This window comes from Psittacula echo (assembly GCF_963264785.1).
Source record: "Psittacula echo genome assembly, chromosome: 9".
In the NCBI taxonomy this organism is placed as follows: Eukaryota; Metazoa; Chordata; class Aves; order Psittaciformes; family Psittacidae; genus Psittacula; species Psittacula echo.
In genome coordinates, this window is record NC_137745.1 from 23,619,332 (window position 1) to 23,637,078 (window position 17,747).

Genomic DNA, 17,747 nt, shown 5'->3' on the forward strand with positions numbered 1-17,747 from the left:
TAGCAGCTATACTATTAGCAGCTCAGTGAAAGAGGCATGCCCTTCAGGCTTTGTCCTGTTGGCCTACACAGACAAGCTGATAATTGCATAAGCATATGATTATTAATTAATGCCATAGTCTAACCGGGTATTCAAAGTTTCAAGTTTCCACACAAACAGCAATATTTTAAAAGATTTTGTCATGCCATTTCAATCTAAACAATAGTGCAGACATTTCCAGCATCCTAATCCAAGCAGCAATTAATGCATCTCTAATTATCTGAGGTGTATTAACAAGACAAACAATATAAAGTCATATGGGAAGCACCAAAACTCCAATATTTGATTTTATTGTATGTACATGGAGAAAAAGAAGGAGAGAAGGAACAATAACAAGAAGGGGGAAAAGGAGAAAGGACAAAAAAAAAAAGGGGGGGGGGAAAGGGCAAGTACAAGTAAGATGAAAAACTTTGGTAGCAATGGACAGATGAGTAACAGTTCAAGAAAAGGAAATTAAAGCAACAAACAAAAGGAAGATTTTTGGATTCCCAGAATTTAAACATATAGTTATCCCCAGCTCGTATAAAAAGCTGAGTATGCAGCACTCAAAAGACAAGCCACATTTCCAATGCCAAGCTAAGTCTCACAGTAGGAACTACAAGGTATACACAATAATCTGATTGTTAGGTAGGAAAAATCTGAGAAGAAAGGCAAGTACTACAATGTTATTTAAAAAGTAGTTCTGTATTACTTTAATATTAATTTTTTCCCCTGTAGAAAGACCTCTGGATGACTCCTCCAAAACACACCATGCACTAACATTTGAGGCCTCCAGCATATTCTTCATCTTCGGCGTTTTCTATTTTTTCTCCTCTCTGTTTTGGATTCAGCTCTTGTATTACCATTTACTTGCAGCTGCTCCTGCCAGTGCAAAAGTAGCACTGTCTAGACTACATACATATTTATGTCTCTTAAAAATAATTCAAATGATAGTTCTACAGCTCTTTTAACTCCAGAATCATATTTCTTATTTCTTACATATTCTGTGGCCCTACGAATTCAGAATTACTAACAACTCAACCCTGAGTAACTCATAGGATCTTCCCTGCTTATTTCTGTGAGACAAAGATGTCATAACGTCTAATTACCAGAGTACTCGCTGTGAATGTACTTTATAAAACTTCCCAGCTCTCTGAAACAAAACCAGCAAATGCTTCTGAACAAAATCCGTTCATTTTCCCTTGTACAACACACAGTGTAATACAAGTAAAGGACACAAAATACAGAAAAAGTATCCAACAAATAATTAGGCATCAATGCTTGCTCCAAAATATGATATAACCATCACACACAAATGGTCCTTCTACCTTTCCAGCTGCTTTAATAACCAATGTAGTAGTATACAGAGGGGAAAAAAAAGCCTTTTCTAGCGAGTCAGTCACACAGATGAAATACAATATCTTATTTTCACCACTACTGCTACTTCGCTAACTTTCTTTAAGCTAGTGGTAAAAATTCCGTACTGGATACAATATAATCTTCATTTTGTTACATAGATATACTTTGGTGACAATAGTTGCCGTTTTTATGATTCTTCCCATTTGTCTGTTGTGATTACTGTAAATTTAAGTTCACACATGCTTGCAGAACAAAACAAATGCTGAACTTATTCTAATACCTGGTAGAGCCATACTGCTGGGAACAGGCTTATGGTGCATTATCACTGGGAACATGCTGGAGCATTACTGGAGATGGATTCATTAAATCAGTGTTAAAAGCACCAGCTTTGATGCAGGTGAATAATCACTCCACGTATGAATTGCACTTCACCCCATATGGACAAAGTACAGATGTTAATGACAAGTATTTCATTTTACAGCCTGGAAGACAGACAGAAAAACCATTTTATTTATTCAATTTAATGAGAAAACCAGGTTTTCTCTTGGCTGAGAGCTGCCGCTCTCACCATCAGGCAGAGGTAGCTTTGCTCAGTCTTCCCCTCACTAAATTATGAATATAAAAAATAAAGAAACCTTTTCAAGATTCTAGATGGTTTAGAATTATTTAAAAACAATATTAAATACTGAACTTGGGTTAACAGTTCTTTGTAGGACACAGTGGCTGGAGAAATTTACACTTCACAGTAACAAAAAATAAGAAAATCAAAATCCAACAGCCTGGACCCTCAGCAACTACCAAACTCTGACGGTATGGTTACAAAAATCACCTTAGGATTTTAAATTATAACACTAATCAAAGAGCTGCTCATCTGATGACTTCTGTGCTAAAATATGGTTTGCTTTAGTCAAAGCTTTTTAATACTTGTTAATTAAAAAAATAACTCATACTCCATTGCAAGTTGCTGGCTTGTTTTATGGCAAAACTTTGAGATAGCTTTAGTGAACTCAATGCTTTAAAAATTCACTCATAAAAGCAAAAAGGACAACTGAAGCAGTTAAAACCAAAGGAGTTGCCTTGCAACTGATGTGACTCTAAATGGATTATGAATAAAGCTGTACAGAAGTAGTAAAATGTTTTAAAGTAGAAAATGAGCAACTCATAAAGAGGAATCAAGCACACTCAGAGCTGCTGCAACCTTTTTTGACTATCCTCCAAACTGCCACTGAAATAATAAACAAATGTTACTATAAACAATTATTATGCATACACACATTATGTCCCCAAGTATGCCCATATTATCTTAAATTTTTATCACTCTACTTTCTACATCCTAGTACTTTCTTTCTCAACAAGTAAGAGACTACAGCATTACTTTACATACCTTTCACTGAAACTTCTACAGGAATATGACATGTACCAACGCATCCCTTTGCAGAACCATTTCTGATCATCCATTTCTTACACCCCTTTTTGTTGTATTCACTGCAGTTGGGCTTACAGATGCTCAAGCACTAGATTAGGTAGCTGCTCTCTTGAACTGACTAGGTGTTAGAACTCTTAGATGAAAACCAGATGACAAGACAATACATCAATAATACATTTTTCCTTTCCTTTTCTATCCTCTTTCCTTTCCTTCTCTTTCTTTCTCAAACTCTTCGACTAAACAGCAGTATGATTGATTAACAGATACCTGTGAATTAGACACTCAGTACAGCTAGTTTAAGTACCAGAAACAGCAATGCCACAAAGCGGCATTGATCCTTCTTTGGTGCCTGCCTTATCTAAGTAGCCCAGATGAGTTGAAACAGCCTGTGCTGTCACTACTGAGCTTTCATTTAGTCAGTTAAAGCGAATACGAACTCTTCAACACACTCTGCAGTGACATTACTGACAGTTATGCATAGGCATGATGCTATAAACTCAATCTGATATGACTAAAGCACATACAACAAATATTTCCAGAAGTAACTATGAAATGATTTTTGCTTTCATCCCAAAGCACTGCTGAAAGGTGAAATGGTACAGACATCTGAATCTATATATTTTTAATTAAAAAACCCTAACTGTCAAAACTCAAACCCAGTCTGAAAACAAATTTGCTGGGTCAAAACACCTAAACAAAGGGGTACCAGAAAGATCAATTAATTCACTAAAAAATATCACTGAACTGTCCTCTTTAAATTTTGACATATTTTGACATTCCACTCCTCCAGCAAAAATAAGGGTCTCTTCACATATAGAATATCCATTAACTGTTTCCTTCCATACTCATTAGTTTTACTCTACAGTAATTGCATTAACATAAACAGAATTACTTCTAATTTAAACCTGTAGGTTATGGAGTAAAATCTCACTTCATCCCAGTAAATACAGTGACATACCTTTGTTCCACATGTGGCATATCATAAATGAGGCAGATTTTGCAGACTTTCAAAAACTGTCTTGCTCTCATATCCATGACACATGGACAACAGTGCCATATTAAAATTACAAAAATTATATGTATAAAAAGCACTTGAAGCAAACCTTCAGGCAAATGAACCTCAAAGACTTCTATAAAATTTAACAGTTTTTTGAAAAAGCAAAAAATATTTATCCATCACAGTAACAGAGACTGGAAACTAACTGGTTAGGCAGGTTGTGGCTGATGTGTACAAGAAAACTGAAAAACTCTTGAGCAAGTCATGTCTTATATGCAAGAGCAGCATGTAGTGGCCCTGTGTCAATGGGGACCTTTAAACATGACCCAAATTCAAACCACTGCAAGTCATCCAGTTCTCCAGGCCTGGGATGATGCTAGACTGAAAGGCACAGCTCTGTATTGAGTACACATCATTCTAAGAAAGAAGTGAAGGTAAATACAATATATAAAACTGCAGAGTCATTAAAAGCTATTTAAAAGCATATAGCATGATTCAAACCAAATTCTCTTCAACTCACTGAGAGATGGTATCTTATATTTCTTGTTTAGGTATCTTATTTCTTGTTTAGGGTAAAAAGCAGTACCTTCTTTCAGTCAGTTACTGGCAGAACAGTTACCTCTCAGGTTGTATTGTTACGGAAGCACATTATTTTAAAGTTCAGTTTCATGAAACAAGTGCTCAGGGAGAGGTTAAGCTCTTCCCATCCTCCCTGCTTTCCACCAGCTAGGTACTGTGCCCTCATTTCCACCAGCAGAACTGCCTGTGTGGCTGTGCTGTGTGTTGAGCAGAAGGCACAATGTGTGAAAACTCAGTGTTAGTTCTCACAATATGATCAACAGCACAACCACAGAACCAGTAGTGGGATAACAATCTGGAGACAGCGCTGCAGAATTGCTATACAAGGAATTTTTGCCATTGTCCACTAATTCACCCAAACAAACCATTTGGTGCCACTGTCTTTAATGGAGAAAACAGGAATTAACAGGCAAAGACAACCAATTTTTAGATTTAAAAGGAAACTGCAAGTAAACTTTGTTGTTTGTGTTTTTTTTCTTTTTTCCCTTAAATTCTCTTCCTGTACCAGCTGCCAAGAAATCCTTCTTTTTGACTAAAAAGCTTCAAAATATTTGTCCTCAGTTTATACCTCCTTCCTGAGACAGTCAGTGAAGAGGCATCCAGTTACTAATTTCTACTTAATATTAAAACCAATGTGAAAATACCTCAGGCAACAAACAGAAGTGATACATGAGGCAAGCCACAGGAACCCAACAATGTCTAGCAGACAGGTTTATCTGTAAGATTGATTTTCTTCTTTCATTTTTGATACAATTCAAGTAGGCAACAGTATACAGAAGAAGTTTAGAAAAATTGCATTCACTTTTTAGAGAAGTACACAGTGTTCTGTTGGACACACTCTTTTGTCATTTTGTCTACAAATGGCAAGTGCAACCAAGCATGGCCAAGTAAACAGAAAACAAATCCTTGCTTTTTAAAGGGCAAACAAATAGGGAAATGCCATTAGAATAATGGTACAGTCTAATTTTTGATTGCAAACAATCTATTTTCAGTATTTACACACAGATAAAGTAATCCTAATTTTCTATATTTAAAATACAGACGTTCTATATGTTTATTTTAGTCCAATCTTTATTTAAACAGTCTCCTTGCTCTGGGTATGATGTGCGTGCCTATTGAAAGAAATTGCAACTGTTGGGGTTGCCATGACCTTCAAAACCCTGTTCTGAACCATTCTGAATGCTTCATAGTTTACATGAGAAAAAGATCTTTAGAAAAGAAATAAATTGTGAAAATCTGTTAGGGGGATATTTCTGAGCAACAAGAACGGAAAAGAGAACTTCAAATTTATCACACTGATGCTAAAAATGTCATGGGATTTCTCAGAACAGAGTATCTGTGTCTGAAAATATTAGAGCAATGTCTTTGATATAGAATGATACTCCCATAATTAAGTGAGCACTTGCTGAAATTAAGATCCAAAACTACAAACTTAAAGGAATGCAAAAATATTTGGATAAATAGTCTTCAGTTTATACAAAGCTTGGGTACAGCAGAAATAAGAGATAATACTGTGTGAACTATGACAAGGACAAGACCAAATTAAATTACTCCATCTTTTATATTTATGCTTCAAAATATGATTATCTTAGAAAAAAGCTAGAAACCTCAAAATTGTATTGATGAGTTATAATATTCAATACTGGCACACGCAAAAAACCAAACCTCAAACCAAGCTCATTGTGCTATTTCAGACACACCAACAAAATGCTCAGTTGCTAAGATGAATATTTTGGAAAAATACAAATCAGCAAATAACTGAAATATAATGCCCAACATACAGGGAAGTGCAACATTTGAACCTCAAAAAAGAAGTGATACTATTGGAGAGGCAAGACAGAAGGGCATTGAAAATTGCACATGTTCACTTACAACAGCGAGGGTTTTAAAGTTGTGCTAGGTGGACTACTGGCTTTGCAACGCCACAGAGAACAGGCTATTGACAGTGAAATAATAAAAATTCTACTAAATTTCTTCACTGATGCATGTACAGGCAGTATGTGACACATACCGGCCTCAGATCTGAGGTAGCTCCTGAAGGAAGGAAGGGCTTACAAATTACTTCCGTCTGTTCACTGGCATTTTAGATATAAAGTGAGAAAAACATATCTCAAACTAAAAACAGTGTTGCATGACTGAATGGAAACATAATCGAGGCACTGAGTTGTGGCAATAATTAGTGTTTGAGAAAGTTAATAAGAATGAATATTGATACTTTGTATACTCTGTTCTCTTCAATGAGGAACTGGAACTGGGATGCGGTTACACCAATTTAGGTTTATTCCCACCTAAAGAAGTACTCAATGCTTTTTCCAATGTATTGTTAATATTTTTAAATATATGAGGAAAATCTGGTTTTAATCTGTTAAGGTTTCCCAGAAACACATTTTCCTTCTCCTAAGTCTTTTTTTCCTTAAGGATATTGGTGACAGCTGATTACAAAAAGGAATGCAGTAACTGCTATAGGTTTTAGAAATACAGTGTACTGCCAATCCCAAATTCCCCATCTCATGTTTTGTGCTGACTTTAACAGTTATAAATTCCTCCCCCCCTTCCTATTTTTTTCCAACTATATATTTGTGTGTTATGTTTAAAAAAATCCAAACCAACACATCAGTATTTTCAAATTGAGGATTCCATCTTTGTCCCTGATCAAAACCAGCCAGCAACTGCGAAGATTCACCAGGACAACTAAGAGTAAAGCAATTTAAAAATGTCATTACATTCTTCTATTTTATTTGAAAGTTAAAAAATGCTGCTGTAATTTTCAGTGCTGTCTCTTTCCTTTCAAATTCCTCAGCAAAATGGAAAAAGCTTTAAATTCCTGAATACGGATGTGGTTTTTGACTCACAGAAACAGTATTTCCATCAGTGGTTTAGGAATAAATAAAATAACTTCAACACAGACCTTCCATAAATAACATAGTAAAACAGAAAGCATCAAGAAATCTGTATTGACATGAAAGCTATTAAAAACAAGGATGACTGTGGAACGTGTAAAGCTACAGAATGGTACTAGGTAAGATGTGGTAACAGGTGACAATGTGCAGAGGGTTGGGTTTTCCTCCCCCACGATAACGAAATTGATAAACTGTATGCTAAGGTATGCATGCCTGTGGCTACTGCTCACCTGTGGAAAACGGAGGAAAAGGAATAAAGGAATATGAGCTAAAGCAAACACAGTGACCAGAGCTGTTCAGGGGCACCCTAGGATGCAGCCCTGCACCTGATCATAAAGCCTGGAAAAGAAGAATCTATGTGTTTATGCTCCGATCACACACGTAGCCTGACCGCCCTCTGTGGTCAAGATTTCAGGTGCTCTCTCTGGCATTGCTGAAAAACTACCAGAATGGGTGGACTGGGTATCCTGAAATCCTCACGTTGTATGAAGGTGAAGGACCTAGAGATGAAGCACGGCATAAGTACCACGCTAGATTCTCAACTGCCTACACGTGCCATAATGATGTTTTCAGTTTTGTTTCCTGCTTTTTCCAAATAATTGCTAAAGCTGTATACGTTGCTTCAGCTGATACTTGAGCACTAAGCTGATATTTTCATTTGTAAGCCCTATTTAAAGATCAGCGATGAAGATAACAGTACTAAGGCAGACATGTAACTTTGGAAAGGTGCTTCACCTAAGGCTTAGCCAGGGATGGTATGGAGAGGATTTCCTAAGATTCAAGGAGCCAGTGCCACCTGCCTTGTCAGGATACCTTGGAAAGCATGTCCTATAAGAGAAAACCCCACTGGGTCTACTGCAGTTATCTATGATGACTGACACCTTCATTATGATTCGATGAAAAATGCTCAGAAGCTTAAGATATGACAAACAGGTAATTAAAGGATGCCTTCAGTAAAGGTGCTGCTATCTGGAAGACAAATAAAACAATGCCTGTAAAAAGAAACACAAAGCAGCAAAGTGTCATAACAAAATAAGGGCATGAACTGGTGACTGAAATGCTACGCACCTATCACATGACATACTGAGCAAGGAAAGATAGCTCAGACTCTCTAGTTCTTGTGAGAAAAAAACTGCACTTTCATCCAGTAACAGATATGCACAGTAATGCAGAAGATGTGAACTTCCCAACATTTGTACATGTTATTTCTCACAATCAATTTATAATTGCAGAAAGCATAACATTTCACAGGTTGATGTCTTCCAAGGAACATCATGTTGTTCCTTTAATACTGTTCAACAAGATAACATCAACATGTAGCATAAGATCATTACCTAAATGCAGACAAACATTAAATATTCTCAGATGATTCTGAAATAAGTTTAAAATAAAAAATTAAGCTAAGATCCATGTTACAAATAACAGGGTTTCTTTTTAATGTTCTGGGGAAGACATGCAGATTTGTATTTTTTTTTGGGGGGGAGGGGTAGAATTAATGTCAACAAAATGAAAACTCTATGAATGTACTCCATACACGTAAGTTCCACAAAAGCTCAAGTGCTCAGAATCTTTAACACCACACGCCTATCATTTGGGGATGTTTTGTACAAATTACTGAAACAGTTACAACTTGCTTCAAAAATAAGATGACTCTGATGCTGTCCACTTATACAATTTCCATCTTTTTTAGACAATATTTTCTCTGTTTTGCTCCGAATCATAGCAAGAAGATATCTCCAAAACGTGTTCTGCATGGCTGCTGTATATACTGTCTGAACTATCACAACTTGGCAACTCATCACTAGCTACTAGTCAGCCCTACAAATAATTCTGACTTTATGTTCTACTTAGAGTGATTGCAGAGCCAAGAGCAACCAGCAAAGCTGGCATGAAAACATATTGCCTTTTCTCTAATCTTGTTTAGAATACATGAAATAAGAGAACAAAAAATTATATACATCCTTTTGAGGTGCCTTTTTTTTTTTTGTAAAGCCTATCTGAATCTTTTAAAGGCTATCTTCAATCACATTTTATAACCAAGCATGCTGTAAACCCTTCTGAACCACTTCCAAATTCCTTACGGTTTGCTCACTATTAGTAAAAACAAGAGACTGGTTCTGCCTGGAGAAAAGATGGCTTAAGGAAATTCAAAGAATAGCTTTGTAATATTGAAGAGAATACAAAGCACAGCTCTTTATGGAGGTGCATCCTCAGGAAGAAGAGATAAAAAAAAAACCTCAGTGGCAGCTGGGCATGGGAACCGTCAGCCAAGAAAAGTTGTGTAAATTCTGCCCAAAATCAACTAAACAAAAACCTGTTCCGAGTTTAATCTTTACCCTGTCTTGAGCATCAGGTTGGACTAGATGAGCAACGTGACCTCCTGAGTACACTCAGACAGTAAGTTAAGAAGGTAATTTAAGCAATCCTGTAAGTTATCAGCGGCTGTCTAAAATGCATTCTTTCCTCTACTCTGATAAGCTAGGTTATACCTAGCATTAAACTCACTCAGTGAAGACTATTCCTCTTCATGTGTTTTAATTGTCCATTATGCAGATAAAAATTTGCGTTTTTAACAGGTATGATGTCGAACTGAGGTTTCATGGTCTCTATAAGCTGTGATCAGAAAAAGTTACTTCAGCTCTTGTTTCTATACTCATATATCATCTCGCAAGTTTCCACTTGTAAACAAACTAATCCTAGATACTTGATTTTAAGTTTGCTTCAGAATTTTTATTTTATTAGGGTGTCCTTCTGTATTCTTTCAGCCCGCTCACTTTCTTTAACGACTAAGGCATTTTCAAGACTATTAAGAAACAGATGTTGTTCCTCCTCTGTTTAGCATACTCCATGTATTAAGTGGCCTTTCAGGCATAATTTGGAAATCTATAAGCCATTTTCAATCTCACAGACTATCGCATTAACTTATGCATTAAGTTTAGCCCACCTGAGGTTTAGAACAGAGCCACAATAGTGAACATAAGCTTCTCCTCCCACCATTCACTCCTGAAGCAAAATTGATAAAAAGAGTACCAACAATAGTACTACTGTACACTGACTAAAACTTCTGCCTGCTGTGAAAGGAAAAGAGGTTACCAGTACTCTCAGGAAATCCAGAGAAATTAAAATCTGATGTTGTAGAGAAGCAATGCAGAAAGCTATGTTTAGAGGATTAAGAAAAAGCAGTGGTGAAAATTATTCCTTTTGCCACACTGGAATTAATTCTGTAAGACCACAAAATATTATTCTCCAGTTCATAAATATATTCCCTCATAGTGTATGAGTAGAGATTGCAAGTAGACACATTTTATCTGTCATGAAGAAATGACTGCAAACATACAGATGCAGAAGAGAGCAATATGTTATCTGTTATATGTAGTTCCAAAACTAAATCTGTGTGGAAATCTATTGAATATATACAACCAGCTGAAGTTTGCGCTTCAAATGCATGCCAAGAACACTGATACTTAAAGAATCCAACTTTTTGATACCAAAGGCTATAGTTACACGACCCACTGAGGTGGACAAGTTCTGCTGGAACAGCAGAAGGAAATATCCTGCTGTTGCTCCCTATTGCCATAACTAGGCTGCTGCATAATATGGAGATAAGGGATATTAATATGACATGGATAGCTTAAAGAGCACACTCGCTCTTACACACTTCCCTAGTAGAGTTTTTTAGAAAGATTCTAATTCTTTATTTCATTTCTATTTAATGTGGCAACACATCAGAAAACTCGAGCAGAAATAGTGAACCAGTTACAATTATTAGAAATACCTAAAATCTCAAAAAATACTTCATACCAGTATAAGGGTCCAGGAGTGTTGCTGCCTTAATTTTTTAATTATTAATTATTATCTTTTGTGTTCACAGAAGTGAGACTTATCTAAGTCTCACTTGAAAAGAAGGTCTTTGAGGAAGAAATAGAAAACAGATTTATTTCAAATGTATCAAATTGCTTAAAAGCTTATTTCCACTATTGGCTGTCATCTAATAGGTACCACTGGAGATGTTATAAAAATCTATTGTAACCACTATAAATAAGCTTGATGCCAATCTAAATTCTCATCCCCCTTTTTCACTGAAGAAGACTTCCTTGAATAATTTTCCACTGGATAATTTTGGCAAAGAAAGAGGGACAGTCTTGCCCCTCTACAAATAACAAGTTATAAGGAAAAGAGATCAGCCTGTATTTCGTGAAGAATCCATGCTAGAGGCTCCAGGCTTCCACATTCATTTCACATATCCTATGCGTCTTGCTCAAGACACTAAGTCACAATGCTCTGGTGACAGTTTGCCATAAGATATAAAATAATAGGAAATTATTTTAATTGTCAGGCATTCAAAGGAGACCATTCCACACTAAGGCATCTTACCAGACATTCATGTTGCACACCTCATTCAAATGACTGGCCATGCATATGGGCTAGATCAGCATAACAGTACTCACAAGCAAAGCAGATACTGGCTACTTGGTCTGCTCAGACTGAATTATTCACATAAAGACAGTAAATATGAGATCCCTGAGGATACTGCAATGTATTTTACTCACACAAAAACTGCCTGAACTGCATATGTCTGAAATAATTTGCGAGGCCATCCTAGTCTGACATTTTAGTGCAATATACACCATTTTTTCTTAGGCAAGTTTACATAGTAGATTTGAATGTAAATGACATTATTAAACCAATATTTAATTATTAATTTTACATACAGTCAAATCCTTTTGGAATGCAGCAGATGATGTCCATTTTCAGATACATCAGTCCACCTCACAAGTGTGTCAAGGTGCCTCTGGATGGCATCCCTTCCCTCTGGCGTATCAACCGAACCACACAGCTTGGTGTCATCGGCAAACTTGCTGAGGGCGCACTCAATCCCACTGTCCATGTCACCGACAAAGATGTTGAACAAGACCGGTCCCAACACCGATCCCTGAGGGACACCACTTCTTACCGGTCTCCAGCCGGACATCGAGCCATTGACCACAACTCTCTGCGTGCGGCCATCCAGCCAGTTCTTTATCCACCGAGTGGTCCACCCGTCAAATTGATGTCTCTCCAATTTAGAGACAAGGATGTCATGTGGGACAGTGTCAAACGCTTTGCACAAGTCCAGGTAGATGACATCAACTGCTCTGCCCCTGTCCATCAGTTTTGTAGCCCCATCATAGAAGGCCACCAAATTGGTCAGGCAGGATTTCCCTTTAGTGAAGCCATGCTGGCTGTCACCAACCACCTCCTTGTTTTTCATGTGCCTTAGCATTTCTTCCAATAGAATCTGCTCCAAGAGTTTGCCAGGCACAGAGGTGAGACTGACTGGTCTGTAATTCCCCAGGTCATCCATTTTCCCCTTCTTGAAAATGGGGGTTATATTTCCCTTTTTCCAGTCATCGGGAACTTCACCTCACTGCCATGATTTTTCAAATATGATGGCCAGTGGCTTAGCAACTTCATTCGCCAGCTCCTTCAGGACCTGTGGATGGATTTCGTCAGGTCTCGTGGACTTGTGTACGTTTAGATTTTTAAGATGGTCTCGAACCATCTTAAAATATGTAGGAGAAAGTACATTTTGGCACACATGTTAAAGGAAAACAGAGATCTAAAGGTAACCACAAGGAAGGCTAAACATGGGTACCACCAGAACTATAATGCCTCCAGGACTTTTTACTCACATATTAAAAGCAGTAATGGCATCAGAGGAAGTGTTTGCTTACCAGCAATTGCCTTCTGAGTGAAACCCTGACTATGGAATACACATTAACAGACAAATAGATCATCTCAGATCAATTAGAAAGCCTTCATGCTTCACTGCTCATGCAAAAGTATCTGTTTTAGAGAAGTCTATACACTGATTAAGTAACACCTCCAGAGATCCTTATGTCTTCTTAGAGGATGTAGGATTTTCAATTTATGATCTAGCTGATGAGACAAGGTGGTGTCCCTCTCAGTTCTGGAAAGCTGCTGGGAGATAGTGACCTTTCAAAACACAATCTAACTTTAAAGTCCAGCTTTAAGGATTTACTAGAATTCAGCTATCAGAGGTGTCACATTCAAAGCAGATGCATTAAACCAGAGCTTCACATGAGCAAAGGGTGGCCAGGTCCACCTTACTGGTTTGCTAGCAGGCAGTCTTGTGTCCCAGCTAGGTAGATCTCTGTCAGAACACTATCAGAAGATGATCCTGAGACAGCAATTAGAAGTGCAAGGAGTCACATTTAAATATATAATGAACTGTCATTTTTGTCTCTAATAAATACATCATAATTTAAATACATAAGGCATTTTACCTCACATGCAAAAATACGAGAAGATGTTTTTTGCTGTTCTTTTCCCCAGTTATGCTAGAAGAATTGTCTTATTGTTGCGCTCCCCCTTTATAAATCAATGCTTTTAAGTACAGGTACTGAACTGTGCCATCTAATTTCAGATGACAGTTCAATTTTTTGAGTATAACCAACTCCATTCTTTTCAAACAGCTCCTGATAAACTACAGAAGTTAAATATTTCTTCTTTTGACTTTGCAAAGCAAAGCACAGTAGAAACTGAATTACTATTTTAAGAGACAATGTGTTTTCCCAGTATCTTTCCACCACATGCTGGCTAACAATTATGGTTAACTCAATGGTTTTACCATTCCGTGACTATCTGTTTGAACACTCCTCAGAGTATGAATTTAAGCACTAAAACAATTTTTAATGTCAGAAGAACTCAGACAACTCCATCCACCAGGTAAATTTGTCATTTCTGAGACTTAGTAGTCTCAGCATCTCATCAAACACTGACACCCTGAAGAAGGTCTATTTGGGATGAAGAAGGCAGCTCTGCTGGCATACAAAGAACTTGTGGTAACGTACCATTATCCTCTTCCTTACCCCCCCATTTCTCATATTTGGATTACTAACTTTACTGCAGCTTCTGCATAGCTGTGCTTCAGGATCATGTTTCAGGATGTAATTAGCCTTACAAAAAATGAAGAGAAAATGCTTCAGCCATCTTATTTTCCATATATAAGCTACAACTTCTGGTGAAATCATTCCTGTAAATGGACAAAAGAAAATTTTTCCATGCTAAAAACTTCACCAAAAAAGTTTGATTAAAAAAAAGTTTAATCTTTGAAAAGATTATAGGCTATAAGGACAGATACAGATTAAGAAAATATGAATTGAAGAAAAAAGCTCTAATTTTAATAAATGCTGTCTGTGTTAATCTTTAGGCTTGCCAAAATGTATTATCTCTGTAAAATAATAAATCTACACTAAAAGCATGCTACCTGGAAACTAAATTTCTAAATACATAAACCATAATGGAATAAAATACACAGGTTTTGTGTCTTTTGAAAACTCTCCATTTTCCTGTTCTTTATGTAACTGAAGGGGAATTTCCAGCTGTGCCCTGTCAGCCTACGGACCAAACATATTGTGCTGCTTTTCATTTTCCTTAAGTGAGCTTGTTAAGTTCTCTGAGTAACAGTATTAGCTGATGCTCTGCACACAGAACAGAACAGCGCTTTGTCCCCAGGGAAAGAAGCTATTTCAGACTTAACTAAGGAATCAGCTAACATGTTTCAACAAACCCTACTATTTTTCTGTTTATTTTAAAGATATCACTGTGATTTTGTTTCATTTGCAACTGGAGACTAAATGACACCAAGCAGAATCTGCTGTTAGGTTAGATTACAAGGTAAAACATTTTAAATTTTAAATTACCGCTTAAAGCATGGTGTTGAATGGCTTAAACTATGTTAACTTTGCAATATGTATGAATTATACATGAAAACATGTATGAAATAATACTGGCTATATTTAGCAATACTGAACAGAAATGCTTTTCTAGATAAAATACGCAATACCAGTTGAGCTGCTTTTTGTTTGGTATGAATGTTTGCCATGCATTTCAAGCTTTAAGTAACTGAAAGTGCAATTAGTTTTGCTGGTATGGCTAAACATAACTCATTTCTATGCAATAAATTTAAAGAAAAGTATGTGAAATATCTTGGTAAATCACTTTAACCCCTTGTGTATCATGAGAGATCTTAAAAACATGTTTGAATTTAGACTGCATAAAGATAGATTATTGAATAAATTCTGATACTCTGGTTTTCCTAAAGGGTCACTACTTGAAAAATTAACTATTTCCATTAACATAATAGCAAATGGTAGATACTGAAGATAAACATTTTGAAAGCTACAAACTACTGAACACATTATATGATAACAGTAAAGGCAATACAGATGCTTTCACATTCTATGCATGATCTACACATTTATGGGTAAAATTAAAAAAGGTATAGCAATGCAGCCATGTTGAGGGTATCTGGCAATACAAAGATATAATATTTCATTATATGAAATATCAATAATTTATTTTTATATGTAATTATTTGTTACAAAAGTTGTATAAGTTGAATAGGTTGAACTTCCCCAAAATTAAAAGTTGGCTGGCACTATACTAATTATAACTTCCCAATAGATAAGCTGAGGACACCAGTTGTGGGCATTAAAGGCCCAGTGCATTTAAGTCCTTTTTCTTGTACAACATTCACGATTTGGGCCTTAAAATGTGAGACAGCACTTATTAAACAAGGCAAGGAAAGAAACCTAAAAGCATAGCTCAGAATTTTGCATGCAAAGAACACCATTTGGTTCAAAGCAGCACTTTTAAGCTTTCAGTTCTGAAGAGTTAACTTGGTGTGAAAATATAGCATATAAACTCACATACATGAATGGGATTAGTTTATGAAGGATATTATTGGGGGGATGTCTGTTGTCTTTTTTATTTGTAATTATAAAGTATGTTATGAAAGCAAGTTTCACTTTAAAAATAATTTGATTTACTGTAGTTTTACTCTATACTGAAGTTAACAGCAAAACCCTGAGACATTGTTTGTACAGTAAATATATTAAATTTACTGTAAATTACATTATATTATTCCTGACTTTTAAAAATACATACATAGAGAATAGAGAAGTATTTCAGTTATGCCATTATACATTATTATACATATTATACATTATATCATGCCATGGTCACAGGAAGAAATGGTCAAATGTTACAAAAGCCCAAATATAACGTAGCAGCACTGTAACTACATAGCTATGGTGCTATTATAAAGTATACTATAAAAATATGACCATAATTAAGATGTCACTAGCTCAACAGAATGAATACACATGGTCAAAACTTTTCTTTGTATATTCAGTTTTCCCTAAGGGCTCTCTCTGTGTTTAATTCAAACTTGCAGAACAGAAGTGTACTGTGTAATTTTATAGCCAGTTATTACCACACAAGTAAGTTAGAAACCAAAAACATTAGGTCATTGGTCCTTCAAGCCGACGTACTAAGAAACGAGTACTTTCTGAAAAAGGACAGACATCATGAATGCAGAGTAAAAGCTTTGGCATCTATCCGATATATTAACTGACAGTAATTTCTGTAAATAAATGTATGGGCAGTCTGAAGTCTATACAGCACTTCAGAATAACTGATTTCTGATGGGTAGAAAGCAGTAAACTAAAATATGGATCAATTGAAGAACCCTGCTACTACATGAGACATTATGTGGATTTCTGAGTCACTTGCAGCTCAAATTGCCTTTATATGGAAATCAAACCATTAGCTTAGCTTAACAAAATTCTACAAATTAATATATTTGCTGTACTATTTTAAAATTAAAATAGTTGAGCACAAACCTTACAATATTAGAAATAAATAAAACCATACTGTTTTAAGCTTATTACCACCAACTCCCATTTTAAAACATGAGAATAAAAAAAACCAAACCAAACCAAAACCAAGAATTATGCTGTGGAAAGCATGAAGACACAATCACATACCTTATGTTAAAGAAAATTTAGGCAGCTTGGGCCAAAAACTTGACCTACTACATAAATCAGAAAATATCAAGATGCACAAAGTTTTAAACAAAATCTGATTCAGGCAAAACCAGTTCCTCTATTAATACTTTCCTGTACTTAGACAACGTAAGTAACTATATTAAGACTAACTCCAAAGTGAATGCTTACATATAAAGCCAGACTGATGAACATTAAGAAAAAGCATTTTTTTAATCCCCTCAATACTTCCTTAGAGAAACACTATGGATATACCCTAAACCTTGTCTTGGACACAAAGCCTAAGTGCTCCAAGTCCCAAGCTCCTCACTAATTCTCAACATCACAAGAATACTACTATCTTCACTGTCTCACTTAAAACAGGCCACAGGACAAGAGCATTTCCTTTTTCAAAGAATTCTGCTGACAGAGCTATGACAAATCATTAAAAACTTCAGACATGCAAAACCTTATTTCTACACAGGTATAGCCACCGCTGGATATGTTTTCTATGCATACTCCTGAACTTGACTGCTCTGTTTTGGAATGCCACCTATTGGTGACAATAACCCTAATTTTTCTGTAGAACTATTAGGAAGACTCCATATAAACAGGAATTATGAATTTCTTAGAACGTA

General features: G+C 36.2%; 1 protein-coding gene across 1 annotated transcript in view; it reads right to left on the reverse strand.

Annotated features, from left to right (window-relative positions):
* CENPP (centromere protein P) overlaps nt 1-17,747 on the reverse strand; it is a gene marked incomplete at its 3' end in the record, with an annotated part of 145,552 nt that overhangs the window by 15,827 nt on the left and 111,978 nt on the right. The window lies entirely within an intron of this gene.